Genomic DNA, 21,396 nt, shown 5'->3' on the forward strand with positions numbered 1-21,396 from the left:
CTGTGCTCCCTCTCCTGTCCTGGCTTCCAGGGAGGAGAAAGTAGGAAAAACCAAGAACGAACTGAGTTTAGTATTTTGGTTTTTTTCCTTATGTGATGATAATCCTAGGACTACACTTGGAGAGAAACTTCCAGTGGGAAATTAAGCTAAACTGAAAGGCATAACAAAACCCAAATGACCTAGACTGCAAGAATTCCCCCAATGTTTTATTCTTCAATGCTTATTAATAGAGACAATACCAAACCCTTTTTGTTATAGCATGGACTTTTGTTTAGTAAATTCCATGTCACATCTGATATAATTATTGAACTCACAGTGTGGATAAATGTACAGACATGACTAATAGCATTCTCTTATAATTTCATTACAATGTGGTTTTTTTAAAACTGATTTTTTTCCTTCTGTTACAGACTGTAATATAAATGAACTCTCAAGTCCTGCCTTCTTTTTCTCTTTACCCTCTTTTAATTTCTTTTTAGATTTGATTCATAGAAAAATGTGAGCGATGGGTGCTACTGATTTGGGTCATCTGCATGCAATTCAAAAGAAAAAGGTAATTTTTTTTTTTTTTCAATTGCCTGTCAAGTAAGTGGGTGAGGTGTAGAATAAAGTGGATTTATGCATAAAACAGAAAACTTCAGGTGAAAGAACGGACCTCTTTTATCACTGTAGAAAGAATCCATCTTCAATAATTAACAGTCAGACTATCCCCATGCTATGTTTCCTCATGACATCTGAGAACTGCTGCACTTCTTGAACCAATAGCTGTTATACAGCAACCAGCATCAATCCTGAATGAAAAAATTGTTCCAACTGCTGGTGAATGGCACTCAGTGGGTTTCCCATTGAACTATGCTGCGAAACAATGATGCACATTGGTAAATCACTGTGTGCCTTTCAGTTCTTATGCATATCCCATACTGGACAGCTTCCATTCACTCTGGCACCCACTGCAAACAAATGTAAGTATGCATCAGAGATGAAAGTGAAAATGCATATGTTAAATCCCAAATGGAAGCAGAAGAGTGTAATATATACATAGTTGCTTAGCAACAAACATGTTTTGGCCACAGGAACAGTGACATTAGTCAGAGAAGTGAGAGGGAAGCTGCTCTGCCCTCCTTGTCTCTCTCCCTAGAAGCTTCAGAAAGGTCTTTTCTTATTTCTTTCAGAGCAGAAGAGCAAGGGCTATTGTAGACATTTGTTTATGCTGTTAACGCAACAGACTGTAGGACAATCAGGCTTGGAGCAGGGAAATCTGTTTTCCCTCTGGATGTCTGCTGTAATGGCGCAGGCCCTCCTGTGCAGGCAGGTGCTTCCATCCTTGCTGCATGGCTTGCCCAGAGCCCCTCTCAACCAAAACACTCCAAGGGGAGAAATGAGATCTGAAAATGCTGCAAATAAAAAACTATTTTTGCCATCACTCACTCTGCCTTTGACCCTATTATGTCTTTCATGCTCCTATCATGGGTCTCTATTGTGACCCTTTCAAGTGCCTAGAAGCTTTTATTCTACAGGTATTTCACATTCATTGGGCTCTGAGTTTTTTCAGGAGTGCAGGTAATGTTTATTTCAGTAAATCACACACTGTTTATGGCGAGTAGACTGGTATTTATTAATTCCTCTCATTTCTGATGATTTGAATATCTCTTGTCTCTTTTCCCTCTTCCTGCACTGTCCTGCCCTCTCCAATGGGAGACAAAGGAGGGAGCTTGGTGAATCCTGGTTCCAGTAATGTGCACCCCTCCATGCAAGTGGCTCCTACAGACACAAGTATAGCTCACACACACTGTGCCTCATGCTTTCAGCAGCCTGGGTGCTCTACTGGCCCATAGCACCTTGCATGTATAGAGAAATTGCATATTAGGGTTCAAATCCATCTGCCACTTTGGATTGCTGCAAACACATCCCTGTATACCTTATTATTGAGTGTTTCCTTTTAATTTAAGGTAACTAATATGTTTTGTTGGATCCCCAGTGGAGGAAAGAGCATTTCAGGCATGCACCTCTCTTTGCAAAGAAGGCTTTTTTGACCACCTAAGAGATGTGTAGGAATGCAAGATATATTGAAGATCTCAAGTAAAATCAAAATAATGGATGAAAGCAGGGTTAAAGGACCATTATGGTAAAACAAGTTATTTATTTCCCTTCATGGAGCTTTTATGTAGATAGTTTTATTTGCTCTCATTTTCAGTGAATTCACAGAGCCCCCTTTTCACACACTAGCACATATCAAACTGACAAGGTATAACCAATAATATACCACTTACTATCAGATAAGTTTTGGGAAAAAAGTGTGTCATTCTGAAAATATGGCAGAATTTGAGACAAGGTGTGGTGGTGCCTCTGACCAGAAAGGTAAATGACATCATTGTGGCAGGTTGGATCAAAACAGAAGGGAAAGACAAAAGACTAGAAAACTGAAAAAAGTGTGTCATTGATTCTGAAGAGCTAGAATCTTTTCTTCTCTTGAAATGCCAAGAAAAAGCACCAGGAGGTATGTAGTTGATGTCCTCAGCAAACTGCTGAGGTGAATTCTTGTCTTCATTTTCCGTCTGTGACTTTAAGCAATTCTCCTAGCATGGCTTTCAGCCTCAGTGGCAGTCCTGAGTGATCCTACAGCAATTAAACCAAGATATGGATCAGAAGTACATGGCTGGCTCCTCAGTTTCACCATAGGTGAAACTGAGCTCCCATTTCTGAATTTTGTGAAGCTGGCAGCTTGAGCAATGATGTAAAATTGGTTGCCTGAAGTTTCCCCCAAGAAATTCTCCTACCATGCTACTGCATTTCCCCCCGTATGTAAACTCTTCTTTTTTAATTTCTGAAATGAATGACTATATAGCTGAAAGATAATTAAACTAGCAACCAAAATAGATGTTTTAGAGGCCTGTTAGATTGCTGGTATTTCAAATGTGAATAATAAAAATTTTTAATGGTAATTGTTGTCATTGAGTAACACAAGATTTTACAATTCACATTAATTACTGAACTCTAATTTATTTGCCAGTGTATACATTTTAGTTTATATCTCTGTGACTCTACTCTTTAAACATAGGCTCAGTTGGTTGTCAGGAGTTGGCTTTCTGAGAAGTATAATTTCTAATTTTCCTAATGGAATTATTTTCTTATGGTTAACCACATAGACGGGCAGGTAGTTTCCTTTTAAAAAAGATTTACCTCCTTGTTAAGGAAAGATTATGGCTGTATTCATGCTTTTAGTAGTTGTGTTGTGAAGGTCTAATCAAGTGTCTGTAAAAATATATTTAAAGTTGTTAACAAGTTCACATCTCTAAACTTTGAGTTTGAAGAGTAATAGTAAGAGAATAACTGGGATGGAACCATGCAAGTTCTGAGTATGAGTCAGTTTTCTGTCCCTCCATCTTTCAGGAGGTGACATCTCTGCCCTACCTCACAGCATTTGTCTTCATGTCTGCAATACACTCTGTAGGATATTGTCAGTTGGAGTCATGAGGGTATTCTTAGCAGCTGTACTGGTCCAGTAACATGATCGGGGAACTTGGCTTTAAGTAAGGCTTCTGAGACTGTTTCACTATGCACACAGGCCTCATCAAGATTTATTAAATATCTTATAGGAAAAATTGTGAATACCTCAAACCCCATTTAACCTCTCCCTCTCTTGATAACTCTTGATAAACTCATTAAAAAAGTAAAAGAAACATAATTTTGATGAAACCTTCCAAAAGATGGGTATTTTCCTGGTTGGAAGAATATATTTGGAGATCAGTTATTGATGGAAATATCATCACTGTTCACATGGAAATCTGCACCAAGCAGGATCCTGTGCTGTGGTCTGTTCTCACTGATTAGTGTCAGCAGTGTCCTGGGTGCAAAAACCAAATGTAATCATTACAGCCACAAAGAACGTGAGCCTGGGAGAGCTGTTGGAGGGTGGAACTGGGAATCATACTGGAGAAATGATTGGAAGAAATGTTACTCATCATGGAGAGAAAATAAAAGGTACTTACTCTATATACAGAGTAAAAGCTGGCTGCAGAATGGAGGGTAAAACATTTGACTCTAAAGAAAATAATAAATAATAAAGAAGTTATGATGAATTAAACCATTTAAGTCTTCAATGACACAATGTTGTAAAAAAGAAAAATGTACTACTGAGAATTTTTTTCAATTGATGTAACCTGGAAGACAGGTGCATATGTCCTTCTACCTTCCTCAGCATGGGCAAGCTTTGGGCATTATATTCCAAAAAGGACATGAAGCAAAGGAGAGAATCCTGAGCCAAGTGGTCAGAACCAGAGAAATTGGAAAGATGGGAGCTGTTTACAGTGTACAGAGGGGAGCTTAAAAATCTCCAAATACCTAAAAAGTTGCTGAAGAAAGGAAAGAAATTAGCTAATATTTTTCCCCTGAATTGATAAGAAAATATAGACTTCGTTTACTTGAAGAAAAAATTAGGTTAGGCATTATAAAAGTCATAATTAAAGAACAGGTCAGATGGCATCGGGAAAATGTGTGCACTTCCACTTCTGAAGGACCTTACAAAGTAGTTAAATAAACAGCTGTCAAAAATAGCATAGGTACAGTTGATTTTTGACCTCTTAAAATCTGTTTCAGCTCTGCTTTCTATTATTTTCTCCAAGTGGATTCTGCCTCTTGGATGTTTGTTGGCAAAGCCAGCAATCAAAATAATAATGTAGAAACAGAGGCCTGTAAACACAGAGGATGTGGTAGGGTATCCAGCCATGTCATTCAGCCTCTGGTGGAAAGTGCCAAGATATGTGCTTTGGAAGGCTCACAGGACACATAGCTGCATGTCAGCCTATTTCAATTAGTGTGTTGAAATGGCGGATTACACATCTCTATAAAAAATAAATTGGTCTCATCCCTGAAATTATAAAAAGCCCGAGGATCTAAGCAAGAATGAAATCTTGAGCACCTCGATTTCAGGGGCCACTGAAATGCATTGTATCACTGTTTCTGTGGCACCCCACTGCCCTTGCTTGTCCTCTCTGAATGTCCCCTCTCCCACAGGGTGGGGTCACAGACACAGGGAAGCACGGATGGAGAGCAGTCCCAAACAGATGGCTTTCTGCTTGGAGTGTGGTAGCTGCTGAGATGTCAGGGAGCCCTGGGAGCCTTAGTTCTGTAGTTTTCTGAAGACAGTCTTGCTCTCTTAAGCGCTTGTATTCAGGCTATTTAAGTGTGAAGTTTAGATGGATTTTGAGTGTTCCCTCTGGGGAAACAACTCAACAAAACAACTGTTCCCTCTGCAATATCTGCAATATCTGTGGCACTGTACCACACCATCCATTTACTGTCATCCAGTGCCCCAGCTAGGAGCTCAGGTGAGCTGCTGGTTTCCATCGTGTGCTCAGTCACTTCCCTCTTTTGAGTCTTCTCCTGCAAAACCATCTGTGTCCCATGCCACCAGCCAGCACATTTGCCTCCCCCAAGCTCTCAGGGGATCTTTCATGAGATCCATCTGAGACTGAAAAATTTCTCAGATTTTCTTATTTCTTTATGCCTCTTAAAGGGGCAGTCAGTGTCCCTGAAACTGCTGGTCATCACTGGAGTCCCTTCTACCTATGCTGTAGGTGGGTAGCACCACTGGGCAGAGGCAGAGACTCAGCCCTTTGTGTATTCATTCCAGAGGCAGCTGAATCTTTCCTGGTGGCCCCTCTGTCCCTGCTGAGGCTGCAGTGGTGGGTGAGCATGTCCTGAACAGTCTCTGAGAGCCACAGAACTCCATATGGCTGTCCAGAGGGAGAATGACCTCTGACAGACCTTCCCACCCTGTGTTGGGTGGTGAGTAATCCTGAGGGGAAAGCAAATGCGGGGAAAAGTTTGGGCAAAGTTCACACATCTTCCCGGGGAAGGGAGCTTAGCCTTCCATGTGTGGATCCATGCTCTGTACATGAATACAGTGACATTTGTGTCTCTCTAACATCTCCTCTTAAAACTGCTCCAGGATGTCTTACTTGTTGCATGTGGGTGGATATGGCAATGCATTTCTTGTGGACCAAGGCACAGAGTTCTTGGGAAATGGTCTCAGGAGTTGTTATTTCCATAACTCTCATCCTCCAGGGACTGGGGGCAGTGGGGACAGGAAGAATTGTGAGACTAGCTATTATAAAAAGAAAAAAAACCACCAAAAGCTGTTGTCTCTAACGCTGCATGCTCGAGCTCTAAAAGTACTGTCTTCTAGATGTCTGTAAAAGTCACTGACATTGCCATGTCACTGGATTTGTTGGCTCAGCTTTTAATTCTTTTTGTGGTGAGAAAGACACTGAAGGGTGGGGGGACAACTCCAAGAACTTTTATCAGCAGTCCTTAAGCCTGGCACACTGGCTCACCCTGTTCCTCCACCTGCCCCCCTCCTCATCCCTCTCAGCCCCAGTGGACCACACCAGCCATCACAGGGAATGCAAATTATTTTTACACAATGCTAGTATGTCAGGGAGGGCTGCCACACCAGAGAGGCCTTCAGATGCAGTTCTAGGTGACAAGTGGGAATCAAAAAAAGCTGGATGTGCAGGTTAGATTCTCTCTGCTTACCCCTGTGTTGGGTTTTGATTGACAGACAAGAAATAAAAAGTAAACATATTTTAGGAGGTGCAAAGGCAGTAGTGGCAGCAGGCCTAAGGATCAGGCTTTTTGGACTGCTGTTCAGTTTTCAAGAGGAGCACTGGTGGGATGGCAACAGACCGAATTGCCACCCTGCCTGGTATTTTTCTTTGCTTTTCTCTGCTTCTTTTTCAGCAGGGGGAAACATTCGGTGTGGGTGCTTCTGAAAGGAAAGGCTTGGAGGCCCATCTTCTGGCCTCCAACAAAATAATTTGTATTTTTAAAAATTTCCTGATAAATGAAACTTCTGCATTGTTTAAGACAACATCAATGTGCATGAGACAAAATTAATTTTAAACGGAACTGTTTTGAAATGAAAATGTTCTTTTTAGATAAGGCCAGAATAAAATGCTTTGAAAAATTTCTGCTCTGGTTTAGAAAGTGCAGTATAGCTGAAATGGACCTATTCCTTGGGGAGTTTCTTATATTGTAAAAGTAACTTTTTCTACATGAAAAGCACTTCCCCCCTCCGGTTAGAAGCCTAACAGCCCTGGTGTCTTGTGGTGGCAATTTTCTGAGGTGCATAAATAACTTGTGTAGTTATGAACACTTTACCCAGAACCAGATTTATCATATTTAATGTCTTAAATATTGGTGGAACAACTCGTATTAAATCCTGTGTACGATAATTTTTTCCTGATCAATTCCATATTTATAGCATTAATCATTTCTCTGCAGTTAATTAAGAGAATTGATGGCTCTTAGGCTTTCTTAAGCTGATTCTTTAAATAAATATATCAAACGAGATCTCCATTACCCAAATCAGACTCTGTCACAATAGCTGTACAGGGGCCAAAGAGACAGGAGCACAGATCCGGAGAGCATCCACGGGGACTTGACAAACAAAAAAGTGATATTTCAAGCTTGTGTCTCGGTGGAATGGGGAAATAATAGCAACATAATCAAGGGAGTGTTTGTGTAGCCCTTATGGTTTAAAAACCTTTTGCCTCAGCTGCACTAATACTCTGAAAAAAGGATGCTGATTATATGACCAATTGTTTGGCATGTGTTCCTAAACTGGTTTATAATTACCAAATTAATCTCTCTGAGGTATTAAAAGCCTATTTGCACAATCTTTGTAAAACTAAAAGGGAAGTGAAGCACTTTACCTGTGTTGATACAGAGCCCCGCAAATAGTAACTATTTGTTTTTGTAGCTGTTGTGGCTCTGGGAACAAGTAAATATAAACAGCAGGAAACACAAATACAGAGGCAGTGCAATTGGAGGCTGTCAGGAAGCAGTATGGTGGCTTCAGGAGCTGAATTCGGCTTGAAATAAGCTTTGTCTCAGTATGCGTAAGAGGCTTTGGCACTGTATCAGACCTCTGGGGAAGCCACTCAGCAGGGTGGGGATTACTATAGTTTGTGCTTCCCAATTCACGGCAAACTTGCTTCTCTGTCATACTAGTGCATTAACTCTCTCTGTCCCACCTCGGCGCTTTTTGTGGGATTTGTTTGCTTTCTAGCAAACAGCCTGACATCTGCTCGGGAGAGAGCAGAGAAAAACCCCCAGCACACATGACTGAGCGGCTGCAGAGCGCGTCTCCTCGCTGGCGAGGGAGGCAGGGAGGCACAAAGATGGCTAATTTTGCCAGGCTGGATAATTCTCCTCTGCAATGCATGCGCCGTAGTTGCTCTGACAATACCATCTAAAATGCAAATGAATTATGCCTGCATCGAAGAGTGAGTGTTGTGTAGACCTGCTGCTGGCATAAACTTCCTCCTAATGGGGATTTTTTTCTCTCTCTCTGTGTGAACACATGGACTCCACTCTCTCTTTTGAGGTTTCACAAGGGTTAATTCTCTCTTAGCTGTGGGAATATTTTTCGTTAGGAGCAACTCGATGGTTATTCCTAACACATGACTATCAAAGAGTCAGATTAGCCGAGGGGGAGGGGAAAGACTCCTGAGTTTGCACTTCCTGTCTCTTAATAAAGCTGAGATTCCAGAAGTATTTAATATCATTGCGGTTTACATAGGAAATTGTCTGAACACTCTTAGTAAGTAACTGAATATATGGCTGCTATATTGAATACCATTTGTCCGTGGTTGTTTTTCTTTCAGTTATGTTAGATATCTAGAAAATGTTGTAAAAGCAGGATCTTGTTACGGTGCACAGCTAAATGAGGAACTATAAAATACAGTTTTAAAAATTTAAATATCTAAAATGTATTGAGAAATGTGAGGTGCACCAGTACTAAAGAAACAACAGCAATTGTTTTATATGCACTGCTAAGGCAATAAAATGTGGATTCCTTATGTAGGTCCAAATGTAGCAGCTGGATTTGGCTTTATGAACCATGAAAAATAGTTCCCATCTGGAAGTTGATGTTGAATAAAGATGCAACAGTAAGGCTGCATCTTACATGTAACATTTATATGTTTCCAACTCAATACAGCACTGGTATTGGAGAGGAAAGAGTGAGGGAGAGAGAATGGGAATATACAAATCAGAAGCCTCTGGCCAACATTTTAATGTGTATTCTCTAATTTAGGAGCCTCAGGTTTTGGCTGCGGGGTTGGGTTTTTTTGGTTGTTGTTTGGTTGGATTTTTTTGTTGTTTTTTTTTTTTTCTTTTTCAGGGCAACCCTACCAATAATCAACAGTGTACAGGTAAAAAGGCTTCTGAATGCCTTCCACCACATTCACTGCTTCAAAGATCATTGTCTTCATCTTCCTGTCAGCTAAGTAAGAAAGTGATAGTGTTACTGTTCTGTGATATTCATCCCCCCAAGCCTCCCTATAGCCTTCCCACCTATCAAATTGGCACTTAAAAGTGTGCTCATGGGGCCTGCAAATCAGGAATTCTGTTTCAAAGTGGCTGGCCCTTTGCTCTTTACCTATACCCTGCCATGAGCAGAGTTTGCAACATGCAAATCCCTCATTTTCATATCCCAAACCCCCAATCATAAGGTGCCCAGGAGATCCTACTTCCTCTCACACAAAAAGATAAAGGTCCAGTTTAGAGACCTTTTTACAAAATCTGGCCCCAGACAAAACTCTATTAATTCTTAAAAGATTTTGTCAGGTTCATGACGCCCCAAAATTTTTTAAAATTCAAACTGCATACAAGCAAAAAACAGTCCTCACTAAAACCTTACACTGTAAATTAGGTTGTAAATTCTTATTAATAACATAAGGCAACAAAAAGTCAATAAAGGAATGAAGTTTGAACATTTTATTGGCTCTTTTTTTCTTCCTTGAGCAAGAATTATTTCTAATGCAAGATGAAGTGTTAGGAGACGTGATGATCCCCTTTTTGCCTAGAAGATGTTGTGAGGTTTCTTTAACTGCAAGACTTTCATGGTGGCCCCAGTGCTGCAGTGCATCTGGCTGAAAAGATTTCCTGTATTTTTCTAAAAGGATGCTGTTATTGTTCCTGCTGCTCTGGTTGTTTCCATGAGCCTTTAAAATGAAACCAGGTCCCACACCAATGTTGTGAGGCAGACATTTTAAATGTTGGGAAAACTTTAAAATCAAAGTTGGATTTTGCAGGTATTCATTGTCATCAGACCATGGAAATCTTGAAACACCCTTAATCCACCTTTACCCTTCATATGAAATAACAACACACCCTTGGTGCTTGCAAACTGTATTCCTTTAACATAGGAAATAAGAGCCACATATGTTTAATATATTGACATGTGCAACACTCACTTGGTACATGTGGCCCACTGATGTGATCATAGGCTTTCCTCAAGTTAGCTCTTCAAATCAGAAGGCAGTGTCACCCTTTCACCTCTTGATATCCTGAGATCCCACAGCTACACTGCACCCTCCCGCTTATTCTGATCCCCTGCTCAGTGTAGCACTAGAGCACTGGTATTGAAGAGAGAGGGAGGGAGGGGGCTGATGGGAATATACAAATCAGAAACCCCTGAGTAACATTTTTATATGTATTCTCTAATTTGGGAGCCTCAGGATTTGATTGTTTGTTTTTTTTTTTTTTTTTTGTAGGATAACCCTACTACCAACAGTCAGCACTGTACAAATCAAAGGCCTTTGAATGTCTTCCACCACATGCCTTACTCCAAACCCCATTGTCTTAATCTCCCTGTCAGTTAAGTAAGAAAGTCATGTCCCTATTTTGTGATATTAAACCCCTCAAACGTCCCTTGCTGGGGAAGGCTCTGGAGGAAGGTGTGTGGCTGTATGGGCACAAGGGAGGCCACAACCCCTTTGACAGAAATTGTGCCACAGCCTGAATGTCTGCCATAGCTCTTTTTGGAGAAGTTTCTGAAGCTGAACTCAATGTGTTTGACTAACAGTCTATTTTCCATGCAGGGACCTTGGAGTTTCTGGCAGATACTCCTCAGACTGGAACCCAGACAGCTTGTCTGAATACAGAGAAAACAGTCTCCCTCAATCCTGAAAAAATTAGGAAAAAGGCACTGTATTTGCTGATCCTTGAATAAAAACATCCCTAATGGTGAGTGTGGTCTGGAAATAGCATGATGGGCCTGCTTCAAAGGAGATTCACACTTGTAGGTGTAATACATCAGCAGCAGCCCAGCCCCTGAAAGGAAGGGGGATGTGGGCTGTGTCTGCCACCTGAAGCAAGAGCATGAGGGTGGCACTGGGCTGGGGCAGGTGGGCAGCAGAGAAAACAGGCAGAGCGAAGGCAGATTTGGGACTGCTGAGTGGGAACAGGGAGGTCAGAGGAGCCAGTGAAGTTTGAGGGGGAGGGAGAGACCTAACAGCCTAACCAACATCCTCCATCACTCCCTCCCCTCCATTGTGGGGCTGTCCCAGCTCTTCACTGCAGCCCCTGCACATGCTCTACGCATCTTGGGCTGGGAGGATGAGGGCAACAGGACTGTGGGATGGAGGGGACACTTTTGCTGTCTCTCTGCCAGTCAGTGGGCTGCAAGTCTTCAACGTCCCTTGGCCTGGCAGGAAGAGGAAGAGCACAGGGCTGCATCCACAGGAATGGGCTTTTCAGGGTCCATGATCCAGTTCCTTTCTCCTCAGCCCAAAGCAGAGCAGATGATAACCATTACCTACTTTTTCTATGCCTTGAGCATGCTCTGGATTCAGTACAAAGACCATAAACATTCATTAACTTCCATGTCCAGCCTCCATGAAAAAACCCCAATACCTGGAGTAAGCCTATAATGTTGGCTATGGCATATGGAGAGGTGTCTGCCTCTCTCCACTCTATATTTACATTTATTGTTCAAGTTAGTTTTGTAATTAAAATGGCATTAAAGAAATTAAACATCTAGGCTTTCAAGTTCCAGACCTATTTTTATCCTTAAACTTGCAGGGAAAAAAAAAGATTTTTGCATGGAGGATATTTCTATTCCCATTTGCAGAATCTCCAGCTTTTTCATTGTTTAATTCACGTGCATGCAAATGTAGGGATTGTGCAAGCCTTGGCAGGGCATGCTCTGGAAGTTGTATCCACTGCTGAACAATTTAAGCATCTAGGTTTCACTGAGTTTGGCAATCCCTTCCAAAACTGCTGAATCTAGGCCAGGATTTGGGATAGACTTGTGTGGTGCTGTTAGAAAGCATAGGTTGAATGCAGTTAGCCTGGGAGCAGGAGAGCAGAGCTACAGTCCTGCTTCTGTCCAGTGGCTTTAATAAAGAATCCCATTTATATTCATTACCGCAACCAAGTCCTGTCTCTAATCTATCGCAAGGGACACTACAGATATATTATTTCTTTGTAGTCTCAAAATGCTCAGATGGTTTTTAACCTTATTAAATCTAAACCCCTTAAATGTGCTTCTGAAGCAAAAGTTTTAGCAATAAGCCTTCCAAAAAGTGCAAGATTTACAAAGCAGATTTATGGCTGTGTGGTGAGTTAAGTAACGTTTCTCTCAGCATATCATTTGCCAAAATTAGAGGAAATTCCCTGCTTCAACTGAACAGGGAGCATTAGGAATGTATATTGTAGTGGTAGATTAGATTGTTAGCACTCTAAGAAGCAAGACAACAAAGTGTTAATCTACCTAGATGATGTTTTGATGGTTGTTGCATTTCAGGAAATAATAAAACTTTGTTTGAATTACAGAATGCTTCAAAGTCCTCAGGATTTTGCATTTACTATATGAGAATAAAACTGGTCATAACCTCCCAGAGTCTCTATCTCTGTTTTTTAATAGAACCAAGAAAACAATTCTTTTAAAAGGTTAAACCACAATTACATGTACTGTGGCTCCATGCAACTATGTGATTGCTTCTAAGTGTGCAGGTACTATCTTGGTGTTTACAGGTAAAGGATCAACCAGGATGTTTCAGAGCCACTGTGGTACATGGTGCAGCATCATGGCAGTTCACTTCACACAGAAAAAGACACACAGGTGCAGAAGTTGTAGGTATTGATGAGACAAAAACTTAAAGACAGATCCTCCTAGTCAGCTTACGATTTTTTTTTCTGGTCAGAAATGATGTAAATAATCATTAGCTGAATGAGAACACTCAGTGTTATTAAAATAACATGCTATCAGTTTTTTTGCTATATCGTGTAATAACTAAGCAGACATTTTAGCTACAGAAAGAGGAAAGAGTGCATAGACTGGACTTTGATTTCAGCATTTGGTAAACAGTATGATAATGCAGATGTTTGTTCATTTTTCATCTATGTTTCGGGGCCACATGTTTTCAGTCAAGTTTTGGAAACTTATTTTCTGAGTTAACAGTATTCTTTAAATTATTATTTTAGATAGATCCATCTGGAAATGAAGGGGGAACTGCCCAAGACCACCTCTACACTCACAGTACTTAATTTTATCAGTAAAAGCAAAATTCTATGAGAGGGTATAGAATTAGAAGGCAATCAACAGAGGAAAAAAATGGCCTTGGAAACACCAGTGTCAGCATCAGAGGCAGAAATTCCTCTTTCTGTATTTTAGGCAAAAAGAGTTCTAGAGTGGAGTCTTCTCCCAGCACCTGGCCTGGGATAGGACATGTACTCTGGAAATTTGGCTAAATACTCAAGCTGAAAAATGAGCAAATCTACACTGTAAAATCCTGTAGCCAGATGCAAAAGGAAAGCCAATATTTCTGTCTCTAGGCAGAGTGGTACAAAATGCACTTGAGGGATGCCTTTTCCCTAGACAGAGAAAGCAAAATTTGGATGAGTGTTTGCTCCATCTGCCTGTTTTGGACAATGGTGTTCAAGGTGACCAGGAAACACTTCAAAATAACATACAAGTGTTCCTCTGCAGAAAATTCTATATGTTTTAACTGCATGTTCCTAAATGGGTGATACTGATTTTATATCAAGGGATGTGTCCTCTTACAATGTGATGCTACTGATAACAAGCTGGTCTCATCAGTATCTTCCATATACCAGTCACTGGTAGAAGGGATTTCCATGAGTCACAGTGATTTATAATATGAATCCATTCAAAGTACATTATTTCTGTAACTTTTATATTAAGTGGAAATGCCTTAAATGTAGTATGAACCAATGTTCAAATGGATTTTTAATATGCATTTATATAAATATGAAATGCTCACAAAAATTAATTTACAGAAAATTTGGGGTTAGGTCTGTATTTGTTTGAGGTTCTTTTATGTATTTTTAAAAGTACTAGGAGTTAAAATACCCACTTTTGAAATTGTATTCTGGGCTATAAACTTTTAACTTAGAAGTAGATCCATCTGGAGTGAAGTCTGTATCACTTGAGAGAGAATCTTTTTCTAAATATGTATTGCCTTCAAAGCAATAGATATCCTTGAAGTTGGTTTGTTGATAACTTTGCAAATACTTTGAAGAAAGAAGTCTCAGGGTGCATTTGCAAACTTGGCACTTGGCAGAAAAAGAATGGTGAAGGCACTAAATATTGTAGTGTCAGGTTCTTGGTCTTGTTTCAGGTGACATCCCAAATGCATGAGGGGTAAAACTGCAGATTCCCATAGCAATTAATTGGTGGAAACCAAGGACACTGATTTATGTGCAACTTGCAGAAAATCCATGGGCGTATCCAGCTGCCTTCAAGTAGAAGTAACCCCTGGGGGGAATGGCAGGGTGCATGTCTCTACTGGTCATCCCCAGAGACAGCTTTAGGCTGGTCCCAGCTCCCCTCTGTTGGGGTCTGTGCTTCCCAGGAGAAGGCAGGTTGCACCTCAGGCAAGAAACTCCCAAAGGCACAGGCTTTGCTGTGGGGATTCCCTGCTGTGGGAGCCCTTCAGACACCAATACCTGTCTTTTTTCCTATACAGAACTTAGGAAAGGGTTGAAATATATCTGAGGGAATTCTGCCAGATATTCATGTATCTACATTTTCTACTCACTCAAGAGGAGCAGTGGTAACCAATGTACTAAAAGTCTTCAAATGCTGACAAATACAATTTAGACTTGAAGGCTGCCAGCAATTCTGTGGTAGTAAATCCCATTTGCAATCAAAGGGTGAGTCATTAGCCTTGACATTTGAGAAATGGAGATTACTATGAATTTATGAAAAAGATTCCCTAAAATGTTTCCTTAGCAACTGCTGCTGAGGAGCCTGGGGCATCTCTCAGGTCCCCAGGCTCAGGAAAGCTGGCAGCAGTGGAGCAGATGGTTTCCTATCCACTTGCTGTATGTAGTGCTAAGGGTTCACTATACTTTTCCACTCAAGTCTTGTTTAAGTGAGGAAAAATTGTGTTTTCTTATGTTCCATTATCTTTACTGAGCTGACTTAATGCAGCTGAAATTATTGCAATGGGCACAGCTTATTATACAACACAGGGGCTTGAACTGTGTCCTGCACAGGGCTATGAGCATTTTGGTCAGTTCCAAACACAACCCCAAGAGAAGTGATATGACAGCTTGTTACCACCATAACAAGCATAACATTTTATTTTAAAAGAGTTTTGTTAAAAAAAAAGAAGAAAGAATTAGAGAAAGCTATTCGTTTTCCATTTGTCCTCTGTTTCTGAAATGCTCTGAAGTCCTCTACTCAATCTTTTCCTTACAGCCATGAGTTTTTCTTCTAGGTCAAGAAGACAGAGTAATGAAGACCTTCCATCCATAGGGTAACAACAGAATATTTCTTGACCTGCTGTAAAATCACATCTATCAATGATATTATGTGTTTTATAACTCAGCCAGTTAATTTAATCTCAACACATTTAGTTTGGTTAAGCCAGAGAAAAATAGTTCTCTCTTAGTTAAGTAGGATTCTTGGCTGGCTGCCACATTGACAAAAAAAAGGTGAGGGACCTCAAGGGGAGCATGTGGGAAGGTGGGAATGGGGGAGAGGGGAACAAGGGCATGTGGAGAGACCTGGATGTTCCTCGGAAAGGCAAAGGGGATATTGGCTGGAGGTAGCAGGCACTGGGGTTATACAGAAGAAGGAATCCCTTGAGTGTACTACAGCAACATCTGTGCCCTGCCTCAGTCAGGTAGGCTATGAAACCAGAGATAAATCCCAAGAGAAGCTGGATGATTGCAAAGCCATGAAGGAATATCCTTATCTCATGGCATCTGCATAGACCAGTGCAGAAGGTTTCTTCTGGACTGAGGGAACAGGTGTTAGTGAAGAAATTTGCAGCACCTGAATAGCACATTCTGTATTCCTTCTTTTGTTGTATTAAATTAATTCCATTAGTAAATTAAATTCTAATTTTCTGTTTCCAGTAGTCAAAATTCTATTTATATGACTTCCTATGGTGGTAACATCTCAGGAGTTTCATGTACATGTGATTTTTTTTCTTCAGGATTTTTCAGATCTAAGTGAGACTAGTAAAAAACCTAATGGCTTCTAAGGAAAAGATACTACTGCTGGTGTAACTCACAACACAAACATGAGCACAAGTCATATACAGTTCTTAGTAATTCTACTGCAGAATATTTTCAGGGGAGTGGTTCCACTTAATGACATTCTAACAAAAATATGAAGAATATTAATTTTTTCCAATGGAAATAAATCCTTTCTTTTCTCCTCTGTAAAACAAGACGCTCCCCATATTTCTATTGCTCCTGTGCTGTACATCCACTGAGAATGACCTGTTATTCTGCAATCTCTCATGTATTTTACAGAGTCAATTTTACTATTCATCTCATGCAACTGCAGCCAATCTTGGCTGCCAGGTGAAACACGATGTTGAAACAGAGAAGCAGCCTCAAAGAAGTACAAGCTCTCAAACCGTGAATGGCTTTGTGGATCAAAACCAGCATTTTGAATTACACCTGGAAATGAAGAAGAGAGCGGCAAAGTCCCCAGAGCGCGGGTGCAAGGGCAAGAAGGAGGAGTGGTGGCAGGGCCGGTGGTCCCACCCTTGTCTGCTGAGGCTTTTGCAGGTTGGCTCTGAGCACATCAGATATGATTGGGAGCAGCTGCAAGCTGAGCCCAGTGCAGTGCTCCCAATACATTCCAGATGATGAATATGATGCAGACTTACTGGAAGAAAAATATATTTCTGAAGAGAAAAACAATTACTTCTCAAAGCAAGACAATGAAGCTGAACCGACAGTACGTGGGCATAAAATAGAACAGAACTTTTGGGCAATGGCTTTAACTTCTAATAAATCACCCACCTGGAGATCCTTTTGCAAGTGAGTTTCGATGTATCAGACCCCAAATATTTTCAGAGGTACACAAAGTTGAAAAATTATGCATTTAAACCTTGATTTCTCCCCAAAGGGACAAATACTTTGTTGTGTCATAGCCTCCAATTTTCATCTTAGCAGAAAGGTACCTTTGCCACTCCAAACAACACGTGGGCTCTCTCACGGAAGTTATGTAAAAAAGGCTTGGAAACACCACTTGATACAGTGGGTTTCACTGTCTGAGTCTTCAGAGGGGACTTGAACGAAATTTGCAAAAACATGTCAAAAGTTAAGTGGCGAAAATCAGCTTAAATGCCTAATTTTAATTTTGTTTGTTCTCTTTGTTGTTTCATTGTGGTGGGAGGGAAGAAGCTGTCTTTTTTCTCCCTGTCCTTTCATTTTGTTTGGGAGAAAATGGATGTTGGTGAAAAGAAGAGAGCTCTGGCAGGGACAGGAAAGAGGTTGTTTATTCTGTTTTGTTTTCTTTAGAAAGGGGCAACTCTTCTAAAACTGGTGATGATCCAGTTAAAGGGGGACTCCGGGTGGGGAAGAGAAAAGAAAACTAATAATCAGCCTCTAAATGACAAGTTTTCTCTTGAACAAAAGAGCAACAGGAGGCAGTGCAGGCAGGGGGTCAGTGCCCAGGGGTAATGTGACCAAAACAATGGCTGGAGAATGTGTGAAGCTTTTGCCACTCCAGAAACTGCTGCCCCAGTGCCTTCACTGAGGGACTGCAAGGACCAAACCTGATCCAGCGCTGGGCAATGTGTGGTGCCACTTCTGGAGTCCTCCAAATTGTAGGCAATGATTGACTGTGGGTAATGGAAAAAAGAATTGAAGGCTTGCGAGAGAATCCCCCTCAGTTCTGAATGACATGTATGATTGAACAGCCCCAGCCAATAAAGCAGAGCCCCTGCCAGCAACGGGGCTAAAGGTGGGGTTTAAAGTGACTTCAATTAAAGATGGAGACTGCTTGGCAGTGTCTGTGCTTCTCTTGCACTTGGTTAATTGTCTGTTGGGGAAAGCCAGCGGTGCTGGATAAACTGAAGCGAGATGATTTTAAAGTATTATGAGCGTTCACGCAGAAGTTCATTCTGGTTTAGACTAAATTGGTTTTAATTTCAATTCATGTAACTTCTGTGTAGACGGGGCCTATGGCTTGCCATTTCGCAGCAATGGTGAATTTATAGCATATGTGCTCCAAATGGACTATCATGGAAATTCTCCTGGTATTTGCTCCAAGTCCAGTTCCAGCTGTCGGTGGAGATGGAGGAGCAGAATAGACCACTCACATGGCCTCCCATGTAATGCAGATTGGATCTATTGTCAGTCAGATGGACTGGTGGTGTGGGAGCAGTGTGAAGCCAGTTCTTTCACTACATGGTGTGTAAAGCAATGAGGCAGACAAAAGCTGAATTTAAATTAGGGAATATTTCTGCCAAATTTCATTCTCTGAAGCAGAAAAATAAAACACTTAATATGTCTGGCAATGTTTATTCTGTGCACAGTGTTTTAACTGATCATAAAAGAAAAACTACGTGTGAACATTATCTAGCAACTTCATCATATTCTGAGGAGATGAGAGAGTATGATTCCACCATGGTTTGAAAAAGTATTAGATTTAGAAAGTGGATACAATATGGCAAGAAAACAAGGTGGCAAGAGGAAAAGAAAAAAAAAAAGGTTCCTTTTGATTAGGTAGGAATTACCAGTTATAATCACAGCAAAATTCTATCTGCTCCAAAGGCTCCATTTTGAAAGTCCTTGGTGTCCTCAGTGTCCTGATCAATGGCCAGAGGCTTCCCACTTTGCCTTCTTGCTGCTTATTCAAAGGAAAGAAAGATCTGAATGGTTGGAAAATATATGTGCTGCTCATGCACTAACTGCATGTGCATGAAAATAAAAGAATTCCTTGCCTGGGCACTGTGGGTATCTGTGCTGATAAGGAGGTAGTAACTCTCATTGCATGCATATTGGCCCTTTGAAGATTTGGCCCTGAATTCTGCTGGTGAAGTATTTTCCATGACTTTTCCACTGTATCTTCTTAGATACAGTGCTCCAATCATCCAATACCTTGACAGAAATAGAAGACACTGTTAAAAATAATTCAAAGAAATAATACAAGACCATTTTTAATTCCAAATGATTGAAAGAGCAAGTATCAGCTACTGTGTATGAAAACATAGTTGTGTAATCCAAGGAGGAAGAATGTCAAGAATAACAACTTTGTAACTGGATTTGGAAAAATAAACAATTCTTTCCTTTTTTGCATAATAAATGTGGTGTGGGGAGCAAAACCCAACATTTTATGAATGCTGTTATGTATTTTTATTTCTACTGGTTTAAAACAGCATTTGCTTCTTGAAATTAAATGGAATCGGATTGAGGTTTGTCCTTTTAGAGCCTTGTCTGGTACAAGGTAATGCATTGAATACCCCATTAATATTGCAATTTTTCTATTATGCATTGAAATTCTCATATTGCAAGTTGCTGGGGCCCTTGATATTTCACAAATTTGGGATCATTAAGGATGTTTTCCATGTCAGAGCTATACTAATTGTGACTGTGTTGATGACATCCACCATTCTACTTAAATTGAAAATTGCTGCTTACTAAAGATGTTGGACCCTGAGCTTAAGTCCTTGGTGACTGATTTGATTAGTCCATTTGAGTGAGAACAGGGCAACACAGGGGCTATGTTAATGGAACTTAAACAATAGGCCATCACTAATCAGAGACCTCAAGGTTGAAGTGAGGTTAATTGTTATGCGGGTGGTATTTGAAAAGAAGTGTTGACTGGTGTAATGCACTATGGGACTGTAGCATTTGAACATGCAGCCCTAAGGCCAGAGGTTTTGTTTAGTTTCCCAATGAAATTTAAAGCTACATTATGTACATCTCTAAACAACAGCCTATATGCTACTGCCTTTTGATACATCACAAGAGCAACAACTAATTGATAACAGAAATGAGCCCCCAGGCACAAAATTCAGATCCAAATCTGGTACTGGATTTTAATCCCTTTCTAAACTTGGTGAGGTGGGACTTGATTGAGTTTTGATTAAGCCCTTCATGAAATGCACATTCAAGATTCAAATGACTGCCCCGCCCCCCAAAGTTTAGGATATTCTAAATTCAGTTTTAGTTTAGTCCTAGAGTGCACATTTGGGGGAAACATATGAGCTGACAACTACAATGTCAATGCAAGAACATTTTGGCATAATTGGGAAGAACTGTTATTGATATTGCTGCACAGACAAGGATTTATATCTCAACATGAGGGGCACAAGTACTAGCTAGATTTCTGAAGAAATGCAGCTTGTATGAAAATATTGGTATTTCATCCTTCCAGAAACTGTGAACCCGTAGAGATGAAGTCTCAAACTTTGTGAAAATAGCCTTAAAAGGCACAGAGATTCTTAGTGATCCCACTGAAAGGGAGGCTGCAGACTTGGCAGACATTACATGTACTATAGACATTAAATTAGCCTGCAATTCACTGCAATAGAAACAGATCTTGTAAATGGGATTGATACGTGCTTAAGCTCCTTAGAACTCCATTTCATGTGGTTCACAGGACTTATTTTTAATTAAATAGAGTTTGGACCTCTGGCTTGAATGCCTCCACTGCACATGTGATATAAAATTTTCTGTAAGGAATGTATTAGCTGTGCACTGGAAGACTGGCTGATGGTGCAGCCCTCCTGGTTGTGACCCAAGTACCACTTTGGTGCTGGAGTACGGCTTTAGGCTTAGTTTTCTCCAGAGGAATCTGCTTTGCAACCACAGACTGGTGGATGAAGTTACTCTGGTGTGAATGCTTTCAAGGAAATGAATGAGATGAGAAAGAAAAACAACCAAACTGGGGCAGTGTGCAGTGAGGGAAGGGGAACAGCTCCAGAATCATTCAGAAATAAATATGACTATTTTTTCTTACAAAACATGGAAAATAATGACAAAGACAAGGGGACATGAGGTGGTACAGGTGGGAACAAGACACTTCTTCCTTCTTTTGCTATAAATCAACCAACCTTTTTTTTTCAGAATACAATGTTTTTTAGGAAAACAAATTTTTCATTTTTTTTGCATGTAAAGTGGCACCAGAGGAGGGGCAGGGAGAATGTGCTGAAACACATAAAAATTTAGCATGAGCATGGGAAATGTAAGGACATTTTAACACAATCACATAAGGAATTTACAAGGTCCTAAGTCATGAATAAGTGCCTTATTCACAGGAAGCCAATATTTTGATGTATTCCCATGGCAGAAACAAAATGATGGGCAAGAAATGGACAGACACATAAT

General features: G+C 40.5%; 1 long non-coding RNA gene across 2 annotated transcripts; it reads left to right on the forward strand.

The window, feature by feature from the left end:
• The first annotated feature begins 466 nt into the window (after nucleotides 1-466).
• On the forward strand, nucleotides 467-19,389 carry LOC121671168. 2 transcript variants are annotated; one of them, XR_006018411.1, is made up of 5 exons: nucleotides 467-553; nucleotides 9,188-9,293; nucleotides 10,563-10,670; nucleotides 10,890-11,034; nucleotides 16,582-19,389. It is a non-coding gene; the product is annotated as an uncharacterized LOC121671168 (long non-coding RNA). The 2 variants fall into 2 exon arrangements; XR_006018410.1 differs by lacking the exon at nucleotides 467-553 and adding an exon at nucleotides 609-8,605.
• The last annotated feature ends 2,007 nt before the right edge of the window (nucleotides 19,390-21,396 follow it).

This window comes from Corvus kubaryi, unplaced genomic scaffold (assembly GCF_017639235.1).
Source record: "Corvus kubaryi isolate FWS band 111438036 unplaced genomic scaffold, C.kubaryi_AGA036_p1.0 37397, whole genome shotgun sequence".
In the NCBI taxonomy this organism is placed as follows: domain Eukaryota; kingdom Metazoa; phylum Chordata; class Aves; order Passeriformes; family Corvidae; genus Corvus; species Corvus kubaryi.